Genomic DNA, 14754 nt, shown 5'->3' on the forward strand with positions numbered 1-14754 from the left:
ATTTGGTGCTTCCTTAAGAAGCTAGAAATAGAAGTACCATATGATCCAGCAATCCCACTCCTTGGAATACATCCTAGAGAAATAAGAGCTGTCACATGAATAGATATATGCACATCCATGTTCATTGCAGCACTGTTCACGATAGCAAAAAGATGGAAACAACCTAGGTGCCCATCAACAGATGAATGGATAAACAAATTATGGTATAGTCACACAATGGAATACTACGCAACAATGAACAATGATGAATCCGCGAAACATCTCATAACATGGATGAATCTGGAAGGCATTATGCTGAGTGAAATTAGTCAGTCACAAAAGGATGAATATTGTATTAGACCACTATTATAGGAACTCTATAAATGGTTTAAACACAGAAGAAAACATTCTTTGATGGTTGTGAGGGTGGGGAGGGAGAGAGTGGGGATTTTACTAACTAGATAGTAGACAAGAATTATCTTAGGTGAAGGGAAGACAGCACACAATGCAGGGGAAGTCAGCACCACTGGACTAAACCAAAGCTAAGAAGTTTCCTGAATACAACCAAACACTTCAAGGGACAGAGTAGTAGGGGCAGGGGTCTGGGGACCATGCTTTCAGGGGACATCTAGGTCAATTGGCATAACACAGTTTGTTAAGAAAATGTTCTGCATCCCACTTTGGTGAGTGGTGTCTGGGGTCTTAAAAGCTAGAGAGAGGCCATCTAAGATGCATCAATTGGTCCCAACCCACCTGGAGCAAAGGAGAATGAATAACACCAAAGACACATGGAAAATATTAGCCCAAGAGACAAAAGGGGACACATAACCAGAGACTTCATCAGCCTGAGACCAGAAGAACTAGATGGTGCCCGGCTACCACCAATGACCGCCCTGACAAGGAACACAACAGAGAGTCCCTGATGGAGCATGAGAAAAGTGGGGTGCAGAACTCAAATTCTAGTAAAAAGACCAGACTTAATGGTCTGACTGAGACTGGAGGAAAACCAAAGACATGGCACCCAGACTCCCTGTTAACCCAGAACTAAAACCAATCCTGAAGCCAACTCTTCAGACAACGAATAGACTGGACTATAAGACATAAAATGATACTTGTGAAGAGTGTGCTCCTTAGTTCAAGTAGATACATGAGACTAAATGGGCAGCTTCTGTCCGGAGGTGAGATGAGAAGGCAGAAAGGGATAGGAGCTCTTTGAATGGATACAGGAAAGCCGGGGTGTAAAGGAGGAGGGTGGGGTCACACTGTAGGGATAGCAGCTAGGGTCATATAACAATGTACGTATAAATTTTCGTAGAAGAAACGAACTTGAGCTGTAAGCTTTCAACTAAACCACAATTTTGAAAAATTAAAAAAAAATTTTTGTTTTCCTCACTTATAAAATATAAGATGTAAACAGGGCTATTGCATTTTCAGTTGTATTCTGTTCATTGTATCATGTTAGGCCCAAGTATGAGTTTATAATTTTCTTTATTCAGAGATTATGTATGGTTTGGGGAGATGTGTAAAGGTGCCAAGTTGACAAGGGGTGGACTGTGATAGTTAAAACTGTGTGTCAACTTGGTTGTGCCATGATTCTCAGTGTTTTGGCAGTTGTATAATGTTGTAATTGTTTTCCTGTTGAGATTTAATACGTGATCACTCCCATGATGAGATCTGCTGTGAGTCAGTACCAGTAGGGGTGGGGCCTGTGGCAGCTCACCACCTCCCTCAACCTTCATCTCTCCACCCTCTGTCACCTAGCTCTTCCTTCTCTCCTTGCCAGGGCTTTTGCTTGGTCTGGATCCTGCAGCTGACTCCTGTTCATCTGACCTCTGGTTCTTGGGACTTGAGTTAGCAGCTTACCTATGGTCTTCTTGCCAATCTTGGGATTCGTTGATTTTCATAGCCTGTGAGCAACAGCCCTGTTTTCTGGCATGCTGATCTTGAGTTTGCCAGCCCCTGCAGCTATGTGAATCAGGAGAAGCCTCTTTCCTGACCCAAGGACTTTGGATGTTACAACCTCTACAACTGCGTGAGCCATTTCCTTGATAGAAGTCTCTCTCGCTATATATATATTTATACGCTTTACTGTTTTTCTTCTGTAGAGAACTCAGCCTAAGACAACCACATCAGATCACAAAATGGAGGATGGCTACATCATTGCATAACTTCCAAATTACATCATTACATAGCTGCCAAACCCCTGACAATTATGGCCTAGCCAAGTTGACACATAACCTTAACCATCAAAGCTAGCATTACTTTCACCTCGAACCTTGGTGTTTGTTACTGCCAGATGTACGTCGTTAATGTGCAAAAATTGTCAGTACATTTTTTACTATTGTCGTAAATGTGAAATGTCAGATAACGAGATAGTTGATAAGTGAGGAGAATGTGTATTTTATATTTGTATAGTATTTTACAGAGTCCCTTAGTGGTGCAAACAATTAACGTGCTGAGCTGCTAATAGAAAGGTTGGAGGGTCAAGTCCACCCAGAGCTGCCTCAGAAGAAAGGCCTGTGATCTATTTCCAAAAAAATCAAGCCTTAAAAACCCTATGGAGCTAGCCTAAAGGACTAACGGGCCACATGAACCGCAGCCTACAAGACCACAAGACCAGAAGAACTTGATGGGTGTCCGGCTACCACTACTAACCACTCTGACTGAGATCACAAGAGAGGGTCCCGGACAGAGCACGAGAGAAATGTAGAACAAAAAATCAAATTCACAAAAAGGACAAGACTTACTGGTCTGAGGGAGACTAGAGGAACCCCCAAGACTATGGCCCTAAGACACCCTGCTGACCTGGAACTAAAGTCATTCCCCGAGACAACCTTTCAGCCAAACAATAGACAGGCCCATAAAATAATAACATCGAGAGGAACGTGTTCCTTAGAACAACCAATTATATGAGATCAAAAGGACAACATTTGCCCAAAGCAAAGATGAGAAGGCAGGAAGGGGTAAAAAATCTGGATGAAAGCAAACGGGGAAGCTAGGGTGGAAATGGGAAGAGTGCTGACACATTGAGGGGAATGCAACTAGCGTCATGGAACACTTTCGGTACAAACTATGCAATAGCAAACTAATTTGCTCTGTAAAATTTCACCTAAAGCGCAATAAAAATTTAAAAAAAAAAACCCTATGGAGCACAGTTCTACCCTGATACACATGGGGTTGCCATGGGTCAGAATCGACTCAAGAGCAGCTGGTTTTATAGTATTTTACAGTTGTAAAAGAAATTAACCATCACTTTATTAGTGTGTAGGTTATTTCAAATGTAGCTGTATATCAGAATTACCTGTTGATTTTTAAAATACAGACTCCTTGGCCCCACCCTAGCATGTCTGAATCAGAATCTTTGGGGAGAGCCACATTTTAAAAAAGCTTGAGAAACGATGACATGATCGGATTTATAGTTTTTGCAAAAAAATACAATGTGGTTATCTTCTTGCAGATGATGAAACTGAGGTTTACCAAGACCAGTGAGATGCCTAAGGTTTCATAGCTCTCTAATGACTTCGAGAGTTTTCTGACTTTTGTCTTGGGATTCTTTCAATGACACTATCACTCCAATCTTTTGGGGGTGCTCGGACCTCATTTTAATATTGAAAAGATTTTTTCGTACTGCTTCCCCCTACACTAGTATAGTATCTGTTGAGCAAAAAGTAGATCTCTAGGTTTCTGTTTTACTAATCGCAACAGCAACTATAGGCACTTAAAAAGTCATATGTGTACAATAGGTATTAAGTATTCAAACCACAAATTATGCTTGACATACAAATAGATTTGAGGTGCTCTTGCAACAGCTCTAAAACCCCCAGGGGTCTGCATCTCTGGGGCACTGCCCTGCAGTGTGATGGCCATTGAAATGATTATTACTACGGTGGTTTAGCTTACTTGTAGGCAATCTTTAGATTATTCTAAGATTTACTGAAAAAAGGAAGTGCCATTTCTTTGTGTAATTTATTAAATGACATAGGTACCATGGTATTATTAAATTATAAGATTCTTAGAATTAGAGAAGAAATGATTACATCCAAGAGCACAATAAGAGCCCCCAGAATTAAAATAATTATTATGAGGGTAAACTCTATTTCAGCAGAAAGTCTCCTTTTAAAATTAGCTCTACATAAACATCTGGAAAAATGAACAAATCTCGTTTCAGAGCTGAGAAAGAGGTTTGCACAGTCTGTTCAAGAAGATGGAAGAATTCAAGCTGAGCACTTGGGATGCTCCCTGCACACCTCAGCTGCTGAGATAAGATGCAAAGTGTGGCTGCAGTGGGGATTCTCTTGATCTGTTTCATCTTCCTGATTTCCCTGGACACATTTTCAGGCTGAAAGTGATGACATTGACCTGCCCATTGAGAGTGTATATGCGGATGAGAGGAAACAATGCGGATTAAAAGTAACAGTGGTTTAAGGAAGCAAGAGTTCTGAATCTTGAGTGCTGCAGGGAGAAAGAGGCAGAGAAGCCTGGTGGGAGCAGGTTAGAAACTGAGACTTGCAGCCCCAGCCCAGATGGCTGCATTTTTGTGATGAGCCATGATTGCTGCCTGTTTTGTCAGTCCTGAGAGAGCCGCCTTCTCAAAATAATGCCTTGACCTTTGTAGCGGGAAAAGTTTTTATCTTCTGTTTAAATTCACATCTTCATCTGCTTTAGGGAAGTCCAGTCCTTAAGGAGCCTTTGGCTTGGAGATGTTGGCTGTCTTCTCTGCCACGGCCACATCTTTCTCCTGATATTGTCCACAAATGTTAATCAGTAGTGACTCTGGAAAGAGGAAGGAGATTCGAGATCCTCTTCAAAATCGAACAGAAAGAGAAAAATCACCGTGGTCACTAGCAAGAGAGCAATATGTGCATGAATGAACTGGTTTTCTTGAGAAATGGGCATTCTCTGTCCACTTGTCTTAGCCTAAGTGACCCTAAAAACCCCAGAGCCTGAGACAAAGGTTTCCATAAGGGTAGTTTACTTGAGAAAGTGGTCCCAAGGGCAGGAATGAAGGATGAGCAGGAGTGAAATAGAGAAGAAAGGAAAGCCAATACAAGCATGCATTATTGAGTTGATCACGGCCAACGGCAACTAGGTCTTGATGCCGTGGAACTTTCTGAGAGCCATATGGAATGTGTCTCAGAATGTCTACCTGGGGGATGAAAGACAAAACATTTACTTACCAGCTTTCATCCACCACTTGTCAAGGGTGGCCCGAGGGCATTAACTCCTCTGCATTTTGGGTTACTCATGTGGAATGCTGTGCCTTGGTGTGAAGTCAGAGAAGCCACAAGTCAGGAAGTGAGCGAATGAGACACACCAAGACACTGTCAATGGTTATACAGAATGGGTTGCTTCTTCAGTGGCTGGAGCAATAGGTAGGGCCGAGTGGTAGATGAGGTTGTATCTGATACACCAGCCAGTTTCAATCAAACATTTTTAATATTCTAGGTTACTTCAATGGTCACTCTGTTTCTAGTTCATTGTAAGGGACGAATAGTTAAAACCTTTGATTTTGGGCTCCTACAGTCCTGGGTTTGAACCCTGGAACTATCACTTAGAGTTTTATTTTGAGCAAGCTACGTAACTTCTTTGAGCCTTGGCTTCCTTACCTGTAAATGAAGACAGTGTATCTACCTCATCGTGTTGTGAGAATGAGCCGAGATAGTCCATCTTAAGTTCTGACCACACTGCCTGCCAAATGGCAAAAATTTGAGAAATGGTAGCTCTTATTATTTATTTAAAAAATAGATGTAGACTGGAGGAACCCAGAAGATTATGGCCCCCGGACACCCTGCTAGTACAGAACTGAAGCCACTCCCGAAGTCCACCTTTCAGCCCGAGATTAGACAGGCCTATGAAACAAACAATAGCACAGGGGAGGCACGCGCTTCTTAGTTCAATCAAGTATATGAGACCATCTGGGCAACATCTGCCCAAAAGCAAAGACGAGAAGGCAGGAAGGGACAGGAAAACCAGAACCTGGGGTGCAAAGGGCAAGGGAGAGCGTGCTGACACACTGTGAGGATTGAAACCAACGTCACAAAACAATTTGTGTATAAATTTTTGAAAGTAAAATTAATTTGCACTGTCAACTTTATCTAAAGCACAATAAAATTAAAAAAAACAGTTGTAGTTGTGAAGCATAAGGCAACATGGAAAGAGAGTTATTAGGGCTGGGACTGGAGACAGGATGAACCAGACAGGTCCCAAGTAGGAATGTGGGGTAGGGGATGGCAAATCTATTCATAAGTAGTTAGGCTGCAGGCCCTGGGACAGGGCCAGTTAAAGTTTGACAAGCTGTCAGGACTTCCATCAAAGGATCTGTGGTCACAGAAGGGGAACTGGAGTGCTATGGAGACGATAGAAACAGTTATAGGATTTCAGGAATTGGGGAACAGTAGTAGGGTTCAATAAAGTTTCAGGCAGCCTTGTGGGCACAGAGTTGCTTCCAGGCTGTGCCCCACCTCCATTATCATGCTTAAGGCAGCCAGATTAACCTCACAGCAAACATCTGGTCTGGTTGAGTTTATTGTCTCGACTGCATGGATGGTGTGACTCATGAGCTCAGAATGTGGGAGGGTAGTCCTGCAAGTTGAGGATAGTGATGCAATCTTTTGGGATTGAGGGTGACAAACCCAGAGACCTGACTAACTCTCAGAGCTCAGCTGAAGCTGAGCCGGAGGCCCCTGCCTTAGAGAGGCTGACACATAACCCCTGATGTTGGTCCCTATCTGATACATCCTGCCAGTTGATCCTCTGGCCAGAGGTTAACCAGGCCTCCTTGCCTTGGCTGAGTAGATGATCATCCTGCTTTTAGCGCTTGGAGCCCTGGTGGCACAGTGGTTAGGTGTTTGGCTGCTAAGCAAGAGGTCAGCAGTTTGAATCTATCAGCTACTCCTTGGGAACACCATGGGGCAGTTTTACTCTGGACTGGCAATAGGTTTTTTAGTTTTAGCCCTTAATCCTTTGAAGCCCAGACCAAACTCTCAGCCAGCACTAGTGGCTGGCTGGCTGAGTACAACATAAAAAAAAAAACAACCCAAAAACCCAGTATCCCAAAACCTTAACTCGGAGTTCCTCTATTTAGTTATAATTTTGGGAAAAAGAGTCATACTTCACTAAAATAGACCAGCACTTTTATCTCTTTCTATGTATGCTTTCACATGGTAAGAATGTAACTAAATTCATCTGCTATATTTTTTATTCCTACAAACTTTCCATTTTAATCTATTTAATGTTAACACCTTTCTTTTATGTTGTTCAAAGAATCCTCTCAGACTCTAGGTCTTCACGGAGAGAAAACATGATTAAAGTCAACACACTGAATTGATGTTTTTGATTGAAATGAATATGTCTGAAGCAAATTTAAATTAGATGTGTGGTTTTACATGGAGTTGGTTATTTGTAATAATCGATAGGTTAGCCTCCTTTTATTATTCTTCAAAGAAAAAAAAAATCCAATCGAATGATGCTTTGAAAATAGCTAACTGGAAGCGTGAAGGACTTGTCTAGAAAGTTGAGGTGACAACTGGAAGTCAAGACTGCACACGCTTACGTGCTTCCCCAGGGAAAAGAAATCTCCGATTTAAAGAGACTTGGGTGCTGTTGTTATTTCTTCATATATGATACCTAGGGATGGAAAAAATGGCTTTTCTTAAGGAAATATTACGTGTAAATTGAAGAAAAATTAGTATATAAAGTGAGATTGTTTTTTTTCTTTTTCAAGATTTTCCTCGTCTCTTTGTAGTTATCTTATGCAGCGATTTAATGCTCACATCTTTACCTATGTGCTTGAGCACACTCGACTTTTCCGTAGCACATGGGGATACTTACCATGGTATGTGGAGAGTGACCCAAATGGTTTGCGCCCCACTCCGAACCTAAAGGTTGGTGGTTGGAACCCACCCAGTAGTCTCACGCGAAAAAGATTCGCTTGCGTAAAGATCACATCCAAGAAAACTCTATGGAGCAGTACTACTCTGTAAGACATTGGGTTGCCATGAGTCTGACTCGATGACAATGGGTTTGTTTGTTTTCTGTATTTGGGAAAAAGAAGTCTTACATTTATCCACTTTTTTTCCATTCCAGCGGCTCTCTGCTCCTCACTCTTGAGCCAGCCTCCTCTGTGTCCTGAGCGCAGTCCTCAGCTCCACTCTTGTGCAACTTTCATTTGAAGACATCTTTTCCCTGTTCACTGAGACAGATTATACTTGCTTCTCTTCTTTTTTTCTGGCAGATTTCTACTCGTTCACCATCTTTAAAGATTAATCACGGATTACAGAGTTGATGAGTAGCCTGAGCTCCTTAAATGGGTTGCATTTGGATCAAGGTGGAAAATTGAGGTAATTGGACTGCTGGAGTCAAGTGAATTTTGTACAGTAACAGGCATTTATCCATCAGGCATTCTTCCAGCAATTTTAGCTCTCATGAACACAGTGGAAAAAAATCAGAAGTAAGCAAAAAGTCTTCTAAGCGATGGGTAAAATAGCTGTCACAAAATCCACATAACTTTATTCCTTTGATTAAATGTAACAAACAGTTATTGAGTATTTTCTATCTGCCAGACTCTGTCCTGGGTGCTAGGAATACTGTGATAAATAATTTATCTCTCTCTCACCTTGTTCCAGAAAGTATCTGAGGCAGCTTGTAGCAGAAGCATATAAAATAAAATGGCAAAATGCAGGTTTTAAAAACTCAGGGCAAGGGAAGTATAAATTAAAATAGGCCAGGTCCAGGGGGAAAAGAGGACACAGATACATGGCCACAGGGGCCTTCATAATTGTTATACTTGAGCTGTGAATTTGACTCTGAGTATGTTAGGTGGTCGAGGGAAAGGGGAACATGGTCAGTTACACATTTCTCATTATAGAAACAGAGAATTTGTGTAAGTTACTCAGGGGGAAAAGGATGAATAAGAACCACCCCACAGGGGTCCCAAGATTGTAATCTCTATGTAAGTAGACTGCCACATCATTCTCCCATGGAGTGGCTGGTGGGTTTGAACCGCTGACCTTTTGGTTAGTAGCCAAGCGCTTCACCACGGCACCACCAGTGCTCCCCCACATGACTCCTAATGACAAGGAATTTATAAGCCACCCGGAGAGACATATCTGCAGCAAACATCTGTAAAACCATGTGCAAAGCTGTATTTTGAGGGTCTGTATAAAGTGCTGAAGAAATAGAGGTGGGGAGCAATTAATTTGAAGAGAGCAGAAAGCTACGATGAAGAGATGCTGTATGAACAATGCCTCAAAAGAGGAAGTGGAGAAACAGAAGAAGGTCACGTGAGTCAGAAGGGACAGAGTATGGTGATTCAAGATTAGCGGCTTCCAGCTTTAGTGTGCATAAAAATTGCTTCAAGTGCTTGTTCAAAGATTCGGAGTCAGTAGGACTGGGATTTTTCATGAGCACCCCACCATTACTAACACCATCAGTTGCCATTGAGTCAATTCTGACTCATGGCGACCCTATGTGTGTCAGAGTAGAACTGTGCTCTATGGGGTTTTCAGTGGCTATGAGCTTTCAGGCTTTTTTCTGAGATTTTGCTCGGTGGATTTGAACAGTCAACCTTTCGGTTAGTAGCTGTTATGGTTAAGGTTATGTGTCAACTTGGCAGGGACATGATTGTCAGTGGTATGGCAGTTATGATGTAGTTTGGCAGTGGTATAATGACATACTCACCTCCATGATGAGATCTGCCTTGAGGAGCCAATCAGTTGAAGGGGAGTTTCCTTGGGGGTGTGGCCTGCATCCAATATATGTGGACTTTTTGGCAAAGCTTGCTGACTTTTGCTCTGCTCTGGATCCTGCATTTGGCTTGTCAGCATCTGATCTCCAGTTCTTGGGACTTGGGCCAGCAGCCTGCCATCTTACCTGTGAATCTTGGCTTCATCAGCCCCTGCAGCTACGTGAGTCAGGAGTAACCTCCAGCCTGACACATGGTGCCTGACTCATGGACTTGGGACTTGCCAGTCTCCACAAACTCGTGAGCCATTTCCTTGAGGTAAATCTCTCTCTATACAACATATATATACGTGCTTCACTGGTTTCACTTCTCTTGAGAACCCAGCCTAAAACAGTAGCCAAGAGCTTAACTGTACCACCCAGGACTCCTCACAAGCACCCCAGGGGATGCTAATTCTGGTGCTCAGGGACCATAGTTTGAGCAACACTTGAATAGATTCTTGGGTATGTGGAGCACTGAAAGATAAGATTGGAAAAACATCTAGGCCAATCTGGGGTGGGCCTCATAAGCCACGGTTAGAAACTTGAATTTTACAGGTAGCGGGATGCTATTGGATACTTTTAAGCTAAGCTGGGGGATGATGACACTATCAGATGTGTGTGTGTTTTAAACTCTTCCTTTGCCTATTTGTAACAGCACCTAGAAGATAAATAACAGGAAGAAAGAGACTGAAAATGAGGAAACCAACTAGGAGAGTGTAGCTGGTGCAAATCTAGGAGGATAAAGACAGGACACTGGCAGGGGGAACGGAGCAGAGTGGGTATTTTTTTTTTTTTTGCCTTGAGCACGAACCTATTATTTTATTATTAGTCACAAATTTACTTTTTTGATTAATCTATGCTGTTTCTTCATGTCTCACCAACTATTATTTTATTTCACTTTCCACACTCTGGTATTTCTGACCTAAATCAACAAGCAGCTTGGTGACCTGCAGGGGAGGGTGTCCTTGTTGAGCTCTGCCTGGCCCACTTGTGGGCTTGGTTTGAAGGGATGTGAGGGATGTTTGCTCTCTGTAGTGTGGGGAATGCAACTTCTCTATGGTGAACTGATACTGGAGGGTAACACAGTACATAGGCTTTTGTTTTAAGAAAGTAGCTAATAATGTTCAGTTTATTGGATTCTGCAAACACAATGTCCTCCCTTCAGAAATGGTGGAAAATACCAGCAACTTTGCAAAAGTTTTTTTTTTTTATTTTTTACAAAAACCAGTGTACCGGAGGCTGGACCATGTTCCCATGCAAAGGCCAGTTGCTTTGGGTCTCCTCTCATGCTGGCAGGGTGTTTGTGAGCAACCAGCCTGTGGCCCAGTCCATTATTTTGTTTACGGTAGAGTGCCCACAGAGCACAGCCCCAAGAAAGGCTCAGGTGAATAATGTTTGGCTAGGATCCCCTGTGTAGCCCCAGTGGTAGGCAGAATAATAGCCCCTCAGAAATGTCCATGTCCTAATCCCCAGGACCTGTGAATATGTTACCTTACATGGCAAAGGGGACTTTACAGATGTGATTAAGTTTATGGACCTTGAGATGGGGAGACTATCCTAGATTATCCAGGCGGGGTCAATGCAATCACACGAGTCCTTAAAAGTGGAGTATCTTTTCCTGGCTTGGTCAGTGAGAGAGAGCTGTGATGACAGAAGGAGGGTCAGAGAAATGCAACGTTGTGGGCTTTGAAGATAAAGGAAGATGTCACAAGTAGGCAGCCTCTAGAAGCTGGAAACAGCAAGGAAATGGATTCTCCCCTGGAACCTCCAGAAGGAATACTGCTCTGATGACATTTTCATTTTAACCCAATGAGACCAATGTGGGATTTCTGACCGACAGAACTGTAAGATCATACATTTTTGTTGTTTTAAGCCACTATCTTTGTACTTTGTTGTGGCAGCAATAGGAAACTAATACAACCCAGTCCCAGCCACAGTCCCCAAGTTCACAATGCGATTCTTCATCCCCCTGTAAATAACGCTTCTTCTGCTGGGAGTAACTCTCCACAAAACTTCTCCCACCCCCGCTATAGCCTCTAGTCAAACTGATCTCACTTATGTGAAACATCTAGAATAGGCAAATGTATAGAGACCAAAATTTATTAGTGGTTACCAGGGGTAATAACAGAAAGCGTTGACTTTCTGTTAATGGTGAGGGAAAATTTGACAACAGATACTGGTGATGGTTGTACAACATAATGTAATTGGTGTCACTGCATCGTACATGGAAAAAATGTTTTGTTATACATATTTTTACCACACCCCTCCCCCCCGACACTGGGAAATATATATAAAAAAGAAAACCCAAAACTGAGTCAAGTAAAGTGGCAGATAGCTTCTGGGGCGTTCGGCCAGCCCATAACCCACTCCTTGGAGCACCTCCCCAACCTCAGGGGACCCCCATCAGCCTTGTTTACATGAGACCCTACTACCTAGACATAGCTGATTGGAGCAGGATAGACATGTGCTCCAAGATGAATCAAACAGATTCTCTCTCTCAAGACTTTGAGCTAAGAGACACTGAGACCAGGAGTTGACTCCTGTTAATGACAGTTTTCTGGAGGAAGGCCTGGGGATTGGTGGTGTTAAGGTCTCGAGGGCTGGGCTGTTTTGCTTAAACTAGTTTGCAGTGACTTTGTTGACTTGCAAAGAAGAGCCTTAGCATTTAAACTTACTGACTCAGACAGTCCCACTAGGGGCTGTCACAAGTCAGAATCAACTTAATGGCAACTAACAGCAATAACCATGTCAAGGAACTGTGCTGAGGGCCAGGGTCCTGGTGAAGAAGACAGACACAGTCCCTATTCTCATGAAGTTTACATTCTAGTGGAGGGCTTCTATATTCATGTTCACGGAGTCTATGCAGACTACAGATCTATGCAGACTATTCCTGGACCTATGCTGGCTGCTAGGAGCCCTGGTGGTGTAATGGTTAAGTGCTTGGCTGCTAACCGAAAGCAGTGGAGAGAAGGAAGAAATGGAGGGGCAGAAAAGTCCCAGGAGACCAGACTTAATGGTCTGACTGAGACTGGAGAAACCCCAGAAGCATGGCCCCTGGATTCTCTATCAGCCCAGAACTAAAACAATTTCCAAGGCCAACTCTTCAGACAGGGATTGGACTGGACTGTGGAACATAAAGTGATACTCGTGAGGAGTGTGCCTCTTAGTCAAGTAGACACAAGAGACCAAAGTGTCAGCTTCTGTCCAGAGGTGAGATGGGAAGGCAGTGAGGGTTAGGAGCTGGTTGAATGGACATGGGGAATCAGGGGCGGAAAGGAAAAGTGTGCTGTTGCAGAATGGGGTGAGCAATTAGGGTCACATAACAGTGTATGGAAAAAATTTTGTATTTTGTATGAGAGACTAACTTGAAATGTAAACTTCATTTAAACTACAACAATAAAAAAAGAAAAAGAAAAAAGAAAATAACCTCCCGGGCTAGGTCCTGAAGGAGGAACCAGGTCAAATCATCTCATAATTGATCTTTCAGAAAAAAAAAAAGAAAAGTCCCAGGGCAGCCATACTGCTTGGAGCCTTGGTGTGGGAGAAGGCTGCCCACCCCTGGCTAGCGGGAGTCTCAGAGAAGTTTCCAAGTCCATTGTTATGATGGAATGTTGTCCATTGGCCCTCCTTAGCTGTACTGTTTTCTATGAAACTAGTTGCCAACTCTGGAGGCCTTGTTTTCTCTGAAAATCCAAACCACACATGTCTTATTTTAGGTGGTCGTTGGCTCTTGTATTTTGGGCAGGTTATCTTGCTGACATAAATGATTGCAAAGTGTGTGACTGCCTCTGTGCTTTTTTTTGTTTTAATGTGTTTGATTTTTTTTTTTTTTTTTTAAAGCTGTTAAGACCTAGATTGGAAGCTCTCAGGTGATCAGACCCTCTCCGGTGTCAGGATGCCAACATGCTACTCCCCTGCGTAAACAAGGCCCTAGTCTTTTCTTTGTATCTATTGTATCAGGAACTGCTGGAGATAAAAGCAAGTGTCTTAGAAGAGGGAGTGTGACATCTGGTACACTATCAAGAATAAATCTCTACCTGCCGAGCAAGACTGTCATGCAATCTGAAGCCAGTTACTGTACAAACTTGTTTTATTTCAAAACCGTATCACCTGATTTACTTTTCTATTTCTTGCCTGTCTTGAATTCTTTTCAACATCGAGATTCTACTAATCACACACAGTTGACCTGGATTTTGAGGTGAGCTGCAAGACGCGGTTTATACAAAGGGCTTAAACGGAAAGAGCCCTTGTGTCCTTTAGCTCTTGAAAAGGATGGTGTTAACAATGGGGGCTATAAAGGTACCACAGAAACCAAGCCCCTGGCTCTGAAAGAAAGAGAAGGGAAGGGAAATTGGTGATTCTCTATTGATAAAACCTTCAGTCCTAGGAACTGGTTTTAAGATGTGGCAAATATGCAGCACAAGTTTGCACTGATGTAAGCCATGGAGTCAGCTGCCTGTCGGGCCTCTGCCTGGCCTATTGAAGGGTGCAGATGGAAAGATGCTGGAGAGCAGGGCCTGTACCTGGTTAACGTGCCCTCCACTGCACCACATCCAGGCCCTGAGATGACTGACAGGTGATGAGAGTGTCTGTCCAATGCCATGTGTTGACCCTGGCTTTTCCAGATGCTGGTGTCTTCCCAGGTGAGTATTTGATGTGTGAAGACCTGAAGATGTCACATGGCAGGCATCATTGCAAGCACAAAAAACTAGGGAGTAGCAGGCGTGTGATGTAGTGCTCACGTTTGTATTATTAGCCATGACAGTTTCTTACAGTCTGAAATATGCATTATGTCATAATACTCTTCACCAAAATCTGATGAAAAAGCTGCCATCTTTCCCATTCTACATGAGGACATGAGGGCTTGGGGGGCTGACTTACTCAAGACCTCTCAGCTATTAAGTTGAGGAGGTGGGTCTCAAGCCCATCTGATGCGAACGCAGGGTCTCAGATTCAAACGGTAAGGTGCCAGATGGGTAATAAAAGTGAGAGCAGGGGCCTGGACAGCACACGGCCTGTCCGAAGGGGCACCCATCCTTCAGCAATAGCAGA

The sequence above is a fragment of the Trichechus manatus genome, unplaced genomic scaffold, assembly GCF_000243295.1.
Source record: "Trichechus manatus latirostris isolate Lorelei unplaced genomic scaffold, TriManLat1.0 scaffold00058, whole genome shotgun sequence".
In the NCBI taxonomy this organism is placed as follows: domain Eukaryota; kingdom Metazoa; phylum Chordata; class Mammalia; order Sirenia; family Trichechidae; genus Trichechus; species Trichechus manatus.